At 38.0% G+C, this 13,446-nt stretch overlaps 1 pseudogene; it reads right to left on the reverse strand.

Annotated features, from left to right (window-relative positions):
• Positions 1-7,098: 7,098 nt before the first annotated feature.
• Positions 7,099-8,016, reverse strand: LOC119534664 (annotated as a pseudogene).
• Positions 8,017-13,446: the final 5,430 nt, after the last annotated feature.

Genomic DNA, 13,446 nt, shown 5'->3' on the forward strand with positions numbered 1-13,446 from the left:
CACCATAGAGGGTCTTAGTTTTAAGAAGCCAGTGTCATTAGGACAAATCATACCATTACCAGTTTGCAAATGATACCCAGCACTCTGAAACCTTGCTCATTTAGAATTCCCTCTAAAAACAGGAGTTTAATAAATTGAATCAATTAGGTGTTTTAAAATTTGTTTTCATATTGAATATCTTATTCATATTAATTTATAGGAAGAGCAACCATGATTTTACTTTTATGTTATTTTAAATTCTCGGTAAGAAGCATTCATGTTTCATTCATGACCAGAGCATAGCGCGGTATAGCCAAAGCACAATTTAAAATGAAAAGTTGGAAAAAATACATGTGGAAAATTCAAGGCAAATGAGAGTGTGATGGTTTTTGTTAGGCTCATTTGGATGCAGGGAATGAAAAAACTGAATAACTAGGCCTTACCTTTTTAATGGAGATTGGAACCAGAAGGTTGTTTAGAATTCAAGACAGCTCCAGGGACAAGAGCCATGGGAATTAATGGATATTTATTCTGATTGCCTGCCATTAGGGCAACCAACTGGTTTTTTACCCTCCACTCTCAGGGTCACAAATTGGCAGAATAGAACAGAATAAGCCAGGAGACAATGCTTTGTTAGGACAGCGCATGTTAGTTTTTGTTTTATTAAAAAAAAAAAAAAAAATGAGTTTGAATGCCTTTAACACAGCATATGCATTTTCCAGTTTGCTACAGATTCCTGGTCATCTTTCCCTTTAGGTTTGGCCTTTGCACAGTCTTGCTCTCATCCTGGCCCTGGAAGGGATTTGGGTAAGCTTACTCTGCTCGTTTTCATTTTTTTTCTCTGATTTTGACTGATATTTAAGGAGTTGCTCACTCCTTGTTTTTCAAGGCCCTTCTTGTTGCTCCTTATGACTTTGTGGCTTCTGCCTGTCTTTGCACATTGCATGATTCTTTCAGTGTTTTCAATTCTATTTGAATGCACCAGTGTATGGATTATTCTGGACCCAATCAGTGGAAGCAGTGAGATGTGAAGTCACGTGGTACAGAGCATGACTGTCCACAGCTGCCCCCTTGGCTGAGGGGTGGGGAATCTGCTCTAGGAGGGGTTGTGAGCAGAACAGGCACATGAAAGACAGGTTCATTGTGCCCTGACAAAGTGGAAACAGCACTGCTAGACTCACAGTGACACAATAGCAGTGCATGCCTGGGCTAGCTGTTTGGTTTCTGTGCCTCTTCTACCTTCTCTATATTATGGGGATAGCACCAAGTACCACAGTTAGCTATTTTAGAGATTAAATGGTAGAAAAAAAAGAAAAAAGAGAAGAATGCTTGAAAGACCACTTAATAGGCTCATACAAGCTGGGTTTAAAATGGCCTGTGTAATATAGTATGTTAATAATTTTAATTTAACCTGTTTCTATTTCCTTTTTTGTAAAATGGAGCCAATAACACCTTTATCATATGGTTATTTTAAGGATTAAATGATATGCATATATATAATTTGATTATATATATGTATATAACATTATTTAATGCAGTGACATATGCCATGAAACACAATAAATGGTAGTTGCAATTATTAGCCCATGGGAAAATTATGTGTCACAGAATAGGCAATTAGATCTCTCCCTATCTTTAAACTGTTGTTAACTAATTGAGTACTAGGAATTAACCTTTCACGTATTCCTTAGTGGAATATTTTAAAACTTGCAAAGGTTTCCAAAGTACATAACCCTTCCTCTATATACATATCTGCATTCTTCCTAATTATCAAAATCTCAATTTTTCAATCTTTTAAAGAGTCTGAGATGTACTCACAGTTTTAAAACAATAATGGCTAAATTGTGGCAGTTATCTTCCAAAAATAGGTGCTCTAATTAATTGTCTTCACAAAGAAAATATTCTGAACATGGTTTGAGCCTTTACCTATAATACAAAGTGATTGTTATGAGCATCACTTGCGCTATCTTTTAACAGGATGCTACTTTATTGGCGCCATATAGCACTGTTGTAGAAGGGGCACTTCCCAAATCTGGGTTCATCACTCGTCATCGGCGCAGCCAAAAGAAGTCACATCGAACCAGGTTGAGAAGGAAAAAAAAAGGTTTATTTATGCCGGCTGGAGTCAGGAGAAGCTTTCCCAAATCTTCCTCTCCAAAGTGTTTCTTCAATTGGTTTTCATGCAGGTTCAGAGGCAAAAAGAGATAATCATTTAATTAACATGTAACAAGAATGATAAACAAAAGGGGTATTCATATCTGGGAGGTTTGGGGCAATCCCAGTGATTCTCTAATTGGCTAAACCCATTAGAGACAAAGATAGTTAATTATTTTAGTTAACATGTAACAGATTTGGAGAACTTCAGTAATTTAGTTATTTCCTGTTTTCTTCAGGAACTAGGTGACACCTGGGAAAGGTGTCTCCAGGTGTTTAGGGAGATAGATGAAAAGGCTTTAGTCATATCTGGGAGGTCTGGGGACCATAGATGGATGCTTATTTAAATCTGGGTACAGACTTTACATTTACAGATTGCTCCTTTGAGAGCTTCCATTATAGTCTGCTTCCAGCTTTGAAGGTTACATTTTAAGGCTACTTTACAATTTCCTGCTTGCTTAGAGTTTTAAGATTATATTTAAAAAGTCACTGTTACACTACAGCCAATTATACCAATTTGGTCCTAAGTTTTTGGAGTTGACATTTTACACTTTTTTGTCTACCTTCTTCTTGGCTTTCAGGCTATCAGTGTATTTTCTGTTAGTAGTATGCCAGTTGTAACATAGGGAAGATCTGATATTTGTCAACGGAATCCAATTTCCTTAATTTATTCCATGTTAAAACCCATTTATCCCCTTAGAGTAAAGTGCATAGGCTTTGGAACGGACATTTTCTTGATTTCCCAGATTTTACTGCTTGTTTTTTGGCTATATTTTTTGTTATGTTGTGTTTTTCCCCTCTTTGTTCTTATTCATTTGGACTAAAAAGTGAGCCAGACTATCCCATACATAGAATAGAGAGGGTTATTGTGTGTATCATGTAATCTGAGGAGCACTTAAAAGCCTCCTTCTCTTCCCTACTTGTGGCTTTTCAATAGATTCCCCACACATCTATCACGAAACTAGACATTGTAACATTAGAATGGAATTTTAACACTTTCAGATTTAATATCATAAGAATACTATATCACAAAGTACAATTCTAAAAATATTCTGATGAAAACTGGGCATCTCAGATATGTATCTCTGAATAAAACATATTATATTTCTTTTTACTTTATTAATGTTGTCAGTTAAAAGACTTTGAATTGGGAAAAATTATTACAGGGTATCTTTACAATGGGAAGCTGAGCATTATCTAAGAGACTCTGCTGGGGTTATCTGATTCTATACAGGCTTGTGCCTTTCATTTTCTTTGACTATTCTGCAACTCTTTGTAGTTAAGTGTTCTGGAGAGCTGATGGTAATGCAAATTTTTCCTATTCACAGAAATGCAAATGAATTTTGTCTGATGGAGGTGCAATTGATTTCTATACTGTGTAAGACATCAGTTTTGCATCAATTAGCAAATTTATTTCAGCATTCCTTAAAGTCTGTATATTTGCCTATTCTTTGATTCTGTTTTGAACTAGTTTTTACATCCTATGGGTTCAGTAAATAATAAGTTAGAAATTATATAAAATCTTTGGCATGTATTTATTTTCTATTTTGTGAGTCATGATTTGACTTGTATTTCATCCATCTGGAGTGGTCTCCACTCCACTCTATTTCTTCAATTTCCATTTATCTTTTAACACTGGGCTCAGCGCATGTCCTCATAATGACATTTTTCCTGATCACAATCCCAAATTCTCATGGTAATTAGTTCTGGCATAAATTAACCATTATACATTTTATAATGCTATTTAAACCCTTTATTGTGGGAATAAACTCAATGAGACTGTGACTGTTTCATCTTTATTCTTCAATATCTAGCAGGGCACTCAGAACATAGTAAGGATTCTCTCAATCAGGGATTGACACACTGTGACCTGTTGGCACCCACACTGAGCAAGCTGGCACTGTGAGCGAGCCACGGAGAACAAGCCTGAGAATCTCACCTGTTCCCCAGTCTACTCCCATGCCTGTTTCCCCAGACTGCAGCTGGCCTCACTGTGGTCCTGGGCCACCCTGGTCACCACTTAAATTTTGTGGACTCAGCCACTGGCAACTGCTGGGCACCAAGCAGTAGAACCTCATTTGGGGAGTCGACAGCTTAGTGAATCACCTCATTTCTGACCAGCTGCCTAAGTTGAGGTGGCTGTGCTCTTTTGCAGGACTGGAAGGGCATTCTGGGTCTGAATGTTATCAGGCAGAGAGTAAAACTGACAGACCAGCTGCCTTCCCTCCTATCCCCTTCCACCTCTTCAAACAGGCCTCTCCAACTCATGCTGGTTTGTCTTCGTCTGGAGAATGTCTCCAGCTGACAGAAACTGGACACAAAGCCTGCCCACCACCAGGGATGGCCCACCCAGGCAACAGAGCAAGACAGGGTATCCTTTTTTCTTATATAACTACCTATATAATAACCTCATCTTTGCTTCTTCAAAGACTAAAATACTTCTGCCCATTTACAGAAAAGTTTGCTGATCCCTGCTAGATACCATTAAATTTTAATTTATGACTTGTCTTCCCAAAAGGATCATAAACTACTTGAGGTAGTAAAACAAGTATAATCATCCACCATGCTCAATAATTTTTAGATAATCAGTTGTTTGCTTTAACAAATCTATACCTCTTAGAACCAAAGTTTTCTGTTTCTCCCCATTTAATCTCATTATAGGTTGATAAATTTCAAAAATAAGAGAAAACCATGCAGTATTATTACTTAGGCAAGATGTTTAAAGAAAGCCTCTAGACATCAATTTTTTTAAAAAAACAAACATTTCTATTAGGCATCAATTTATAAAAGAAAGATACAGCAGAGGCCCCAAGTCATGAAGAAATTTTTAAAAGGAAATAGAATTCTAAAATAAATCTTAATTTTCTCTAGTGCACTAAATATCTCATGAATTTTGGAAGGGGGTAATCTCTCCTTTTCTGTAAGTCTTAGATATTTGTCTGAGTAAAGTAGGCATTGAGCTCGTACCTTCTTCACCTGTTCTTTGACTCATGTGAGGCCAGTAAATCAGGTTTATCACATCTTGGGTGTAGTCTTGAGGTAGCTACACTACAAACATATATTCTTACTGTTATCTATAGTGTAATCTAAAGATAAAGTTTTTTTCAGCCACAACTCTAATTTTACTGATTCTTCTGGCCACTAAACAGCCCCCCAGCATTTTCTAAACTCACTCGTGCTATATTCTGACTTCTACTACTTTGTTGTGCTCATTGATTGCAAGGCCACTCTTAATCTGAGTAAATGATGCTTATTTTGGAATGTGTTCATTTTATTTGGAATTTTGGAACAGTGGTGAGAAAAAGTCTCTGTGTGAAAAGTGTTTAATGAGGAAGACTGGTAAAATGACATATGCCTGAGGATGATGCTTGAAGAATTTTTTGAAATTAAACTCCCCCATCAGATGGGTTCCAAGGACATCTATTAGTTCTTATCTCTGAAATATCTGCAGGGAGGAATTCCAGGAAGGTGTGCATTGTCACCTGAAAAGGCAAATTCTTTAAGGAATGTTAATTGTGAATACTGAGCCATATCCAATGCACTTGGTATCACATAACATGTTTGAGAATAATTAATACTTTTTCCACAAAATAAAGGATTTTTGAGGAGAGTTAGTTTAGCTGTTTGGAGCATGATGCCAGGGAAGCTTGATCAGGGTTGGGTGTATGTGAATGATAGCTTTGCATGGGTGAAAACTCTGTGTCCTCCAAAAATTATATTTCAGTTGTCTCCCAGGTTATTTGGAAAAGGCAGGTTGTTTTTGCTCACTTAGCATAAAATAGGAAGAATAAAATGCACTCTCTATATGAATGTAGGACATGTTTTTCATCCCTCCTATGGTGATTTGGAACTGTATGTACCCCATGTTCATAAAGCTGATCTATTTTCATGGGTGTAGACCCATTGTAAGTAGGATCTTTTGATAAAGTTACTTCAGTTAAAGTATGGCCTAGGGTGAGACTTAATTCTCTTACTGGAGTCCTTTATAAAGGGGATGAATATGAAGTAAAAGAGAAAAGCCATGGAAGCAAGAAGCTGAAAGCAATGAAACCTGGAAGAGAGGGAGAGACCAGCTAGTGCCTTGCTGTGTGACAGCTGCTTATGGCAGTGTTCTGGTTTGCTAATGCTGCCGTCAAGCAAAATACCAGAAATGGAATGGCTTTTTTTTTTTTTTTTAACAAAACTGAAGACACCTTTATTTTCCAAGCAGTGCAATCCAGTCTACACGGGAGTAGACTGTATCACACTCATGATCAATACCCTCTTATTTCCATTTCATATGTCACTGAAAATCTGGCATATCATTTTGCTAAAAATCACATAAAAGGCCCCCAAAATTGATCCAGTTTTCCCAAACTATACGTTTTCTCTTCATTAGTCAAATCAGCACTTTGCTGACAGTGGAATGAAATGTGAGCCTTACACTGATGCCCATTAACAATGAAGACTACACTTATGCTCCCAAGTATAAAAATTAACTCTGAATGGCAGAGAGCCTAATTTGATTATTTTTCCAAATCGGCCACTAAGAACTCTAAAAGGAAAGCAAGAGCACTATAGAAATTACCCTCTTTTCATGGAAATTAAGTCCCATAATCTGCATAAACAAGGGTCCAAGATACTGGAGGGGCAGTAGAGCTAAACCGGGGCCCTGTTTATGTGGGTGAAGTCACCAAACATGCCGTGTTCTGCCGTGTCCTCCGTGAGGGCCGCTCCTCACTGGCTTCACATCATCTTGGTCCTCTGGTCTTACAGCCGATACCTGGGAGACCTTTGGTAGTAATCTTTATGGTGCCAAGAATGTATCTTGGATGAACCCAAGGCAGGATGCCCTGCCCAAGATATACAGATGTTCTCATGGTAGGAAGGCCATTCTGTAGGATGCACATATATCAGCTCTTCTGGGAGACACAAAGCCACTGTCCTCTTTAGTGAGAGTGCACTGCCTCTGCCAACACCGCCCGGCTAACTCTTCTTCCGGTGCTCCCTCATGTGTACAGCAATCGAGCCAGCTATTTCTGCATTCTTCTTGTTCTGGCCAAAATAATCTAGAAACTCACCATCTGGTCCAATCAAGTACATTATTATTGTATGATCCACTATGTAGTACTCACCCTCATCCTTGGGTCCTGGGCTGTAACATACTCTGTACGCTCAGGCCACTTAATCAATCTTTTCTTTTGTCCCAATCAAGCCAGTCGGCTTGGGAGAAAATTCTTTCATGTAAGTTGTGATGGCTTCTTTTGTGTCCCTCTCTGGGTCAATAGTGATGAAAAACGGAGTTAAATTTGGCAGAGATGGAATACTATCTATTTCATCCACAACTTGTATCATTTTTTCTAGTTCTTCTAGACAGATATCAGGGCAATGGGTGAAACCAAAATAAATCAGTGTCCACTGGCCTAGGTAGTCCTTGTCAGTTTTAGGCTCTCCAATACGAGCTGTGAGGGAAAATGGTCCCCAGAATAAAGGCTTTCCTAGGCTTCTCTGCTGTTCCTTCTCCAACTTTTCTGTCTTTTCTTTCTTGAAGTACTTTATTCCACCCAGTAAAGCTCCTCCAGTAGCAAACCTGAATGCTAAGGACTTCCAAGAAACAGGTTCTGGCTGCGAGGGGCACGTGGAGTCTCTGCGGCCCTTCCACTCGGGCCCTGATGACCCCGGGGGTGGCAACATGGCTGTGCTGAGGGCCCAGCTTCCGAGGCAGCTGCCCGTGAGCCCCGAGCCCCACCACGCCTCCTCTTGTGGCACATAGAGCTTCCTCAGGGACGCTCTCATGGTCACCTCTGCGGGACCCCAAAGCTAGACTCCGCAACACAGGAAACGCCAAAGGCAGCCATCCGGAGGTCGCACGACTCAGCTGGGGACCACTAGCAGGCCGGCCATGAACTTAGCAGCAGATTGGCTTTTATAAAGGGGGTTTATTTGGTTACAAATTTACAGTCTGAAGGCCATGAAAATGTCCAAATTAAGGTATCAACATGAGTATACCTTTACTGAAGGAAAGTCAGTGGTATCCAGAACATCTCTGTTAGCTGGCAAGGCATGTGGCTGGCATCTGCTGGTCCCGGGTTGTGTTCCAGCTCCTCTCTCAGCTGCTGTGTGTTCTTCAAAATGTTGCTCTTGGAGTGTTTTGTCCTCTCTTAGCTTCTTAGGAGCAAACTCTGGGCTAGCATCTCCAAAACCTCAGCAAAAGTCTGCAAACATCTCTCTGTCTCTCTCAGCTGCTGTACTGAGCTCCTTCTGTCTGAGCTCCTATAGGGCTCCACGGTGAAGCCTTATAGACCCATGCTGAAGGGGTGCGGCCACAGCTCCATGGAAATAATTCAATCAGAATTATTTCTGATTAACACATACAGTTTGGTGGGTCATGTGTCCTTGGAAACAACCTAATCCAAAGGTTCCAACCTAATCAAGACTAAATGCATTTGTCCCCACAAGACTGAATTAAAGAACATGGCTTTTTCTGGGGGATATAATGTATCCAAAGTGTCACAGGCAGCTAAACAAACTAAAACCCCTCCCTACACACACAGGGTAGTCAAATGAGCTCATAGTCCTTTAGGAAATAAGAGACTAGGATAAAGGAAAAAACAAGTCAGCATTTGTGTTGTGAAATGACATGCATGGGAATTCAGCAGGAGGATCTAGAAAGTAGTTTCCTAAATAGACTAATATCTTTCATAGCATTTCAGGCATCCTTCATTTTTTCTTCTTTAGGTTGGAATGGTATGGCTGAGGGTTAAACATAGTTGAAAGAAGAAAATTTCCCCTTTCTATTTATAAGATTACATTTGGAAAATAAAACAAACAAAACACACTTTTTTTTTTTCAAGTGGGATTAAATTTGGGTATGCCAACCTTGAGTAGACAAGAAGTGGAGTTATTCACATTGACCTGGCATTCTTCATGAGCTGTGGTTTTAAGGAGTAGGTGGTTTGATCTTTCAGTAGCCTTGAAAGAAGAATCATATCTCCTGTGGAATAAAAAAACAAAAAAAAATGTCAAACTTAAAGTATATTCTGTCATGCTTATTTGAATTCATCTCAATATTGAGTTACAAATAAATGGACAAGAAGGTATCTGGAAATATGAATGCAAACTGAAAATACTTCCAAGGAGGACCCAGCAGGGGAGCACAAAGAAGGGCAATCAGCATTTGTTGAGGACCTATCATATGCTAGAAGCAATGCTAGGCACTTTACATTCAAATGACCTTTGATAATCACAATAATACTACAAGGTATGTATTACCATTTCTATTTGAAATGACAAAATAGAGGCTTAGAGATTTTAAATGACTTGTCCAAGATCACACAGCTGGTCAGCCATAGAGCCAGAAGTCAAATCTATTCCCGTATGCCTCTAAAACCTATGGCCTTTCTAGTTTATTATGGCATTTTCCCACAAGAACATACATATAGACATCATAAATATGAGCACTTTTAATGCTACAGAATAATAGATCATGATTTACTGTCATTTGGGTAAATAACCTGTAGGGATTTTTTGTCTTAAGTTTTCCTGTGTCTACTTGAAAATAATATTCTTTCTACACCAGAAACCTCAAAGAATTCTTGGCTGCTCCTTGGCGTCTAAGTAAGTTTTAGTTGAACACACTTCCTTTGATCTTTCTGGGATTAATACAAATTACTCATCCTGAAAGATCAATAATTATTGGCTTTCTTTGAGTTCCTTGGGTCTGTGTTTTATGATGAGCTGATTTGCTGTGTTAGCGCAGCACAATGAAAGTGATGTGAAATGGCTTCAGGGATTCATGAGTGATGACCAAGAAACTAGCCAATTATGGAAAGATTTCTTTTTTCAAGAAACCATGAAAAGAGATGTCACCTTACATGTCAGAGGGAAGTATCATGCTTACTTGAATGAAAGTCACCCTAACAAAGCAATATTTTGACAGAGATGCCAGCTGAAAGCCTCATACACATACCTAACAGAATCTGAGTTTTTTGGGAAAAAATAAATACACCTCCACAATTAGAGTACTGACACAACTATTCATTCATATGAGCTCTCTTGCTATACTGTTTTAGTTAGTAAGTCAACATATGTGACACTGGTCTGTTCTAGAAGAAACTGCCCCCCTTTCAGACACAATTAGCATTTTTCCAATCAGTTTGCAAAGCTTGTTTGTTTGTTTAAGCAATGTTCTTTGTTCTTTTCTTCTCCCCCAGCCCACACCACATAATGGCTTTCTCATTAAAAACTCTTGAAAAGCACCTATATGCAAATTCAAAGGCATTGTTGTTTTTAGTATATGCAACATTTCAAAAGTTCAGCATAATATAATTTTTTCTATAACTCTATGAATAGCTTGACTTTTCTCATTCAACTTATTATCAAATAGAAAAATTAAAAACTTATTTTCCATCCTTGACTGGTTTTCTTCCTGTCACTTAGCTAAGCTTTCATTTATTTAAGATTTAATTACCAAGCACCAAATAAATGCCAATCACTGTTCTAGCCCTTGGGAGCCCAGACAAACAAGATGGAGCCCCTGCCTCTGCATGCCTGGGTCTCAAGCATCTGTCAGAGACAACCACACAGACAATCACAAAGCAATATGGAGGCACATCAAGGACAGGTGCCACAGCTCCAGTTTTCCCAGAGGAGGTAATATATCAAATTTTGTTTTAATATATTGAATTTTGATGAAATGAACACTAAAGAAATCTTATCTGGAAGTAAATTCATGTCATAAGAATTGCTAAAACCAGTTCTTTCCAAATTATTTGTGGTGTGGTGAAGGACCATTTTTGTTTGTTTGTTTTGTTTATCCAATTCCTCGTGGACTGACACTTTTGTAAAATGCAATAAAAATGTCACAGCAATATCAAATTGCCGTAAAAATTTATGTACTCATCTCATCATGGATCTGTAACCAACAGTTTCCTGAGGAGCACTAGTCCACAGATTCAAATTTGAGTACCCCTGACTTCCTTAGTAGGGCTCAGAAATGTAAATTCTTATACTTTGCCTTATTTCAGCATCACCTACCAAATGAAGAATTTTCAGGACTGTGTCCTCCTGCCCCTGAAATGGTATTATCTACCAATACCACAGCTCTTACTGTGAGGAAGGCACTCTTCAGAGTGCTTTACACACAGTAATTTATTCCCCTTTCACAACAAGCTCTGAGGTAGGAATACTCTTATTCCCGTTTCACAGATAAAGATACTGAAATCACACTGCTGTGAAGTGTCAGGAGACTACAAACTCAGAAAATCCTATTCTGACCACTAAGCAATGCCATGGGTTGAGGACATGGCCCCAACCATTCTGAGGTGGGATTCTTTGAGAAGCTTAATTTCCCATGTCTGATTTCCACAGAACATGCTTGTTCCCCTGAAAATGTGAGTGGTGTGGTTGGTTTTTGAAAAGCGGTGACATTGCAGTAGTGAATAGTTTTCCGAAATGATGATTTAATCTTAAATTCCGTTGATGGGCTGAAAAATAACATTCAGTCAGTTTTCCTCTCCCTATGTGTGCATATTCCATTGTGGTGCAACGTCCATTTCAGTGCTAGAGAAATTTCTTGACCTCTAAACTGTTTTTAATCCAGATTATTTGATTTTCTCTTAACTCTTTAACAATTTCTGTTACGGAGTCTTTTATGTATATATTTTTAGAAAATTCAGCCTGAAGCTTTCTATATTTAATATGTGTGTATATAGTTTTTTTTGTGTGTGTGAAATTACAATATCTTCTTCCCATATCTGGAAAACGTATAGGATATAGTACTGGCTTGGTACTCAATTCTACTTTTAAACCTGTGCTAACAGCTTTGTAATATTTAACTGGTCTCTCTTTGGCAATATTGCATGTAGAAGATAATTGGAAACAATATATCTGAATCACTGGATTATAAAGTATGATTACCTTCTCAAAATTTTGCACCTCAAATTTCTCCTCTGTATAATAGGAATAAACCTTGTCAAGCTTCTGCCTTAGACAAATAATATTATATTTTAAAATATACAAAGTATTTAGAGAAAACTCATACATAAACAGAAAACAGCTCTAGTCTGGTTCAAATATTTAAAAAATAACTAGTAAATTTTTATTAGACTTTCAGTTTCATGTTTTAAAGAAAATTCTTGGGGAATGAACTATAAAAACTATTATCTTCTTTATCTTAGTTTAAGAACTCAACTACTGGGGGGTCTTGGTACATACAGCTTTTAAAGTTATCATGTTCCCTCTAGAAAGATTTATTATCAAACAACTTCTAAGGAAGGGGTGGAAAGCTATTTATAGATCATTGAAAATATTTTTAACAAGGCAATCTTTAACTTTTAATAAAAACAGACTAAATATGCTAAGACTGTTTGCATTTCAACATTTAAAAATAAACCACTTTATTGCTCTGACACATTGTATTATCTATTTCAAAACTCCTGCACTGGTTTTCCATGCCTCATCTCCTTTGTTACACCTTCTTGATTGTTCCATTGAAGTCAGTAGAACAGAGTGTTTAATCTTGTCCAAAAGAAGCCTCGGAAGTGTCCATGGCTGTACCAGACATCTGATGTGTTAAGTGTCAGCATAGCAACCGTGAGCCACTGATGACAGTAGACAGGGCTCAAAAACAAGAGTATCCACCTCAGGATTTATGATGCAAGACTCAGTGACAAAACACACAAACTGCCTTGAAAACGTACAGCCTTGGGGTGTTCTCTTTGGAATGAAATCATAGTAGATATTTATTAAGCAGCCCTTCCAAACACTTTTCTCCAAACTGACGAGCAGAAGCACCCAATGTGATAAAATTCTGAGGAAAAGTATTCATAACTAGGTCCAAGAATAATCAGTACATGTGTTCATTAACAGCATTAGACCAAAAAGAAAAAAAAACTTTGTTGGAGAGGATCATGCACATATGGACAATTTCGGAGCTTTGTGTTTTAACATTTTTTTTAAAACTGCTTCCTTTTCTGATTCTTAAAAATTCACTGAAGTATATTCCACAGCTGTTGCGCTGATGAGTTTATTTGAAAGTCCCAGTAGTGGTGTAGAAGCAAACTGAAAGTCCAGTCTTCTACATATCTTTTTATTACTGCTGACTCCAGACTTCTTCAGATAGTAGCAGATACAATTCAAAATAGTAATTACCCCCGGCAACCAGGAATTGGATGTCTAGAGAGTTAATAGGACTTTTTCATCTCAACCCAATCCTGTGATCTAATTTCAGATAGTGGGAAATATGCCAACTTTAGCGGCTAATTAGAGTTATTCATTGGAAATTATTTGTAGTCAACCCCTAATCTCCAATAGCAAAGTGCACTGACAATGTTG

This window comes from Choloepus didactylus, chromosome 1, assembly GCF_015220235.1.
Source record: "Choloepus didactylus isolate mChoDid1 chromosome 1, mChoDid1.pri, whole genome shotgun sequence".
Taxonomy (NCBI): Eukaryota; Metazoa; Chordata; class Mammalia; order Pilosa; family Megalonychidae; genus Choloepus; species Choloepus didactylus.